The sequence below is a fragment of the Grammomys surdaster genome, unplaced genomic scaffold (genome assembly GCF_004785775.1).
Source record: "Grammomys surdaster isolate TR1022 unplaced genomic scaffold, NIH_TR_1.0 133, whole genome shotgun sequence".
Lineage (NCBI taxonomy): Eukaryota > Metazoa > Chordata > Mammalia > Rodentia > Muridae > Grammomys > Grammomys surdaster.
The window spans coordinates 476,670-481,900 of NW_021604591.1; the positions used below are offsets into that span (position 1 = coordinate 476,670).

General features: G+C 48.0%; 1 long non-coding RNA gene across 1 annotated transcript; it reads left to right on the top strand.

The window, feature by feature from the left end:
• The first annotated feature begins 308 nt into the window (after nucleotides 1-308).
• LOC114616841 lies at nucleotides 309-4,788 on the top strand. The gene is made up of 2 exons (XR_003710699.1): nucleotides 309-751; nucleotides 4,451-4,788. It is a non-coding gene; the product is annotated as an uncharacterized LOC114616841 (long non-coding RNA).
• Nucleotides 4,789-5,231: the final 443 nt, after the last annotated feature.

Sequence of the window (5,231 nt, forward strand, 5' to 3'; positions counted from 1 at the left end):
TTCTAGGGCTCCAATGCCCTAGGCCAGAGCAATAAATGAAAGTCCATCTCCTGAAATCTAGGGGCTCTTCCCTGGAATGTTGTTTGCTATTTGGGGACTGGCTCAACAACCATTGGTGTGATAAGGGGTGGATAGGACCTTGTGAGGGACAGTCAGGTTGGTGCTTTGACCTGGCAAGGTGACAAGTGAGTCCCAAAGGATCCCTTAGTCAAGGTAGTTTGGCAGCAGAGCCCACAGAGGACAGCCAGAGAGAGCAGGTGCCTTTGAGACGCTGCTGCCACTGCCAAGCAAGCTGGATCTTTTCTGCTGCTGTCCCTGGGGAGGGAAGCCAGTGGTTAGTAGACAGGACTTCTGCCTATCCCTTTATATGGCCACACAGTAACCAAGCAATTACAAAAGACTGTTAAGCTGTCCAGCAGATGGAAGAAGACGAAGCTGAGGCAGCTTCTCACCTTAACCGGCACCCTCTAAAAGTGAAATTGGAAGCGTGAGAGAGGCTCAGCTAACCAAAGTTCTCCAAGAGCAGGGTTTAGGGCCCAAGCAGGTCAGCAAGTGATCCAGGTTGGTGTTCCTGTAAGGAGAAAGTCGGGATGAGTGAGGCCAGAGCCTGCAGGGCAGCCTGTCTGGCCAAGTAGCACTACGGATACTCTGGCAGAGGGTTGGAGGCAGGCATCTTGCAGGCCTGTGATGCAAGACCAGGAAACAAAGGGATTGGGACATCAGTGGCCTCCGAGCTCACTAAAGCTACTTGGTAAGAGCTAAGAGCAGAAGGCAGGGGGCAGAGTGCCCGCCGAGAGTGCAAACTAAAGTAAACACCACGTGTTCGTGTGGCGTGCATGAGAAACTGCGTGGTTGTGTGAGCTGTATTCACTGTGCTGTGTGCGCCTGTTCGCAGTGTTTGTGTATGTATTCTGTTGTGTGGCCTCACCGAGGGTGTGCAGACGCTGCGTATTTACTACGTGCTCACAGCGGGACTCTGGAGGCGGAGGAAGAGGCAGGGGGTTCTCAGCGCTCCCTGAGTAAACAGGGTAGTACAAAGCTAGACAGGCAGGTTCTGTACAGTCGTCTGGGACCCAGCAACTCTGCCTGTAAGCAGACAAAGACGTTTGCGCCTGCGCTCTGTCCTCCCAGGCCCGCCCCAGCCCCGCACTCCTCTCCTCCATAACCATTTGTTGCCCACTTCCCTTTTCTCGCGCTTGCCTCTACCGCCCAGTCTGCGTAGTGTGTGTAAGCAGGAGCTTGGATTCTCGCCCTTGCTCAGGCTCATCTTGCTTAGTCCAGTGTTTTATCTATGTTGTAACATTTGATAAGAGCATCCCTTAAAAAATATAGTGGCAGACCTGATGTGGGCACAGGCCAGAAATCCCAGCACTTGGGAGGTGGAGACAGGCAAATCTAGAGTTTAAATTCCTGCTCCAGAAGTTGAGGGCCAGCCCTGGCTACCATGAGACCCTGTCTCAAAAGGCAAACAAAAAAGTATAAGGAAGGCTGAGGGCTAAGAGAAGAGCCCTCCCTAGGTTTAATTCCCGGTATGGAAAAGAAATAAGTGAATAAATAAATAATGTAAAAATAAAAGATGAAGATAAAATTCTTCCCTTAGGTCTACCAAGGTGGCTCGGTGGGTAAAGGCTCTTGAAGAACTACAAGCTAGAGAACCTGAGTTCGATCCCAGGAGCTCATGTAAAGGGAAAAGGTGAGAAGCTGTCCTCTTTCACATTCCTGCGGTGGCACGCCTCATCCGCATGCAATCATGATAATAGTAAAAAATAAAATTATTTTAAAAATATTTTACATGGTATCTCCCCAAACGTATTTTAACATGTAATTTAAATGTAAAAACAACACGGCACGTGTTCTTTATTTTTTGTACTTGGTTCAGTAAAACCAGACTGGCCACATTTCAGGTGCTCAGTGGTCACATGTGGGAACTGGACTGATCAGGGCTGGAGCCTAGAATGTGGACACTGGACAGATCTGGAATGCTAACTCACATATATCTGTCAATCCCTTACTAGGCTGCGTGACCCTGCAAGGTGCACCCTCTTCTTCCTTTCTTTCTCTCTTTACTTATGTTTTATATCTAAAGACTAGCACGGTCTCAATTCACTGGGTGAACAGTCTCAAATAATCCAATCAAAATAGGTGGCTTATTCAAGCTCAATGAAGCCTCTGTCCCTCCAGGACAGATGGAAACCCGGCCAACACATGCTCAGCCTGAGGGTTTGAGTAGCGGTGGCAGGAGCTAGAACCCTGATGGAGTTTCTTTGGATGGAGACTCCAGTACAGTCCACAGTAACCCATCCTGCCGTCTTAAGTCCAGGGATGGAAAAGGCGCCGCCCCTATTTCTTTGCCCCTCTCTTTTTGTATGGTACTAGAAACTGAAGCCAGGGCTTTGGACATGATAGGCAAGCACTCTACACTTCCCTGTCCGCCCACGTATTTCTTGTCATTTTGTTGTTTGTTTGCTTTTGAGACAAGGTCTCAAGTATTCCAGGCTAGTTTCAAACCCACCACTTAGCTGAGGATGACTGTGAACTCTTGGTCCTCCTGTTTCCACTTCCAAAATACTGAGACTACAAGTGTGCACTACTATGCCAGGCTTATGCCGTGAACTCGGCCAATGCTCTGCCGATGATGTTGCATCCCCAGCTGTTTCCACGTTTTGATCAACAAAATGGAAATAATAGTACTCACTCTATAGGGCAATTCTGAGGGTGACTCTTCATGATTATCCGCAGTAAACTCTTACAAGGTGGATTAATAAGATTTTGCCATTAGGTTAGAGCTATCTCAGCTCACTCCCACCACGTGAGGCATCTTGGAAACATCCTAGACAAGTTAGCAGACAGTGTTCAAACCAAGGAGACCGCTTGCAACAGAGCCAAGGAACACAATGCTGCCGTTCTTTCTTGTAGGTAGGGAACAGATAGATAATGTAGTCGGAGTAGGAATTCAAACCAAGTGTCCAGCATGAGACTGGTTTTGTTTTCAAAAGCAGGACTTGCCTGGGGATGTAGCTCAGTTGGTTGAATGCCCCAGCTCCCAATTATCTGCCTGAATACCTAAAATCCCAGCACTTGGGAGATGTAGTCAGATGGATCTGGGGTTCAAGATCAAGTTACCCTCAGTTGCATAGCAAGGTAGAGGCCAGTCTGGGCTACATAAGACCCTGTTCAAAAAAAAAAGTAAAAAAGCAAGAAAGTAAAAGGCCTACTCCTTGGGAAGCTGGGGCAATGGGGTCAACAGTTCAAAGCCAGTTGGGAGGTGGTGCACACCTTTCATCTTAGTATTCAGGAGGCAGAGGCAGGTGGATCTCTGAGTTCGAGGTCAGCTTGCTGTACACAGTTAGTTCCAGAACAGCCAGGGCTACATAGAAAAACCATGTCTTGAAAAAACAAACAAACAAAAAAACCCCAACCCTTAGGCCGGGTGGTGGTGGCTGGGTTTCTCTGTATAGTCCTAGCTGTCCTGGAACTCGCTCTGTAGACCAGGCTGGCCTCGAACTCAGAAATCTGCCTGCCTCTGCCTCCCAAGTGCTGGGATTAAAGGCGTGTGCAACCACTGCCCATCAGGGCACACATTTCTTTAGCAGTACCGATGACTAAACCCGGGCCATGCACATGGTGGAAAGCTGGGAGAACAGTTGTAACTCCAGCTCTTTGCTTTTGCATGTTGAGACTGAATCTTATTAAGTTGCCCAGGCAGGCCTGGAACTTCTAACTCTTCCTGCCTCAACCCCCAAGCACGTCAAATTACTAACCTGTGACATTCCAGGTCTGGCAAGACAAAGACATACAAGTCTTTCTTTCTTTTCTATTTTAAGACTTGTCTTTATTTAGTTCCATGTGTGTCTAGGCACATGCACACAGGTCTAGGTGCGGACATTGTTCACAGGGATTGGATCCCTGGTGCTGAGGTTATAGGCAGTTGTGACATGGCAGTAGGTAACTTAACTCAGGTTCTCTGGAAAAACCATGAAGTGCTCTTAATCCTGGAGTCATTGCCCCCTTTTTGTTCTTTTGAGGGACAGTCCCAAGGAGCCTACACCGGCTTCCAACAAGCTGAGGATGTCCTGACCTCCTGATCTTTCTTGCATTCACCTATCTGACTAGAAAGCCAACTATGCTAGAGATGTAAATACACCTCTCTTGTTAGGCCAAAATGGCTGTAAGGCCAGCTCACTGAGACAAAGAGGCTTGACACCACAGACCCCTGTCACAGATTGCCACTGGCACACTGCTGAGGTATGTAACCTGGAGACAGTGGTGCCATGACAGGTCCTGCACCAGGAGCTGAGGAGTGGACAGTGGGCCTGCTGTCACAACTTGACTAGAGCTAGTGACTTTGGCCTCAGGCTTTGGGCCTCTAGAGCAGGATGCATAGCTGTTGTTTAAGCTGTGGTCTGTGGAAATGAATTCAACACAATTCAATTTTCCACCTTAATTCAAGTTCTCTGGAACTTGATAGAACCAATATTGTTTTGGAGGATTATGCTTGTGATCCCACCATCCTTTGAAGTCAGGGTCTAGACTGCTATGACCTTGTCTCAAAAGAACAACACAGAGCCAGTGAGATGGCTCAGCAGATAAAAGCAGCTTCATTTGCATGAGGACTGGAGTTTGATCTGAGATGCGGTGGTGAAAGGAGAGCCAATTCAAAACTGTCCTCTGACTCCATCTACATGTGACTGCCACACAAGGACATGACAGCTCACAGATAATAAAACTTAAAAGGAAATCTATCTACATTAAGATAAAGACTATAATAAAGATGGCATGTCAAATTGACAAGGTGGGGTTTTTGGTTTTTTTTGTTTGTTTGTTTGTTTTGTTTTGTTTTGAGACATAGTATCTCTTCATAGCCCTGGTTGTCCTGGGATTCACTGTGTTACCAGGCTGGCTTTGAACTCACAGAGATCCACCTCCCTCTATCTTCCAAGGGGCCAGTAGGGCCAATGAGATGCTCAGTAGGTAGAAGTGCTTGCCATGTAAGCCTGACTGTTAAGACTTCGGCGCGCAGCTTAGAACAGACAACACCAGACCAAACGGTTCCAAAGGGGAGGGGGTTTATTCAGGGCAGAGGGCAAAGGTGGGGAGAGAAATGGGAGAAGATGGCAGAGAAAGAGGAGAGAGAGAGGAGAGAAGTGGAGGCCAGCCATGACCACGTGGAGAGAGGGGGAAGGGAAGTGGGGAGAGGCGAAGGGACAGAGAGAAGCTAGAGGCAAGAGAGA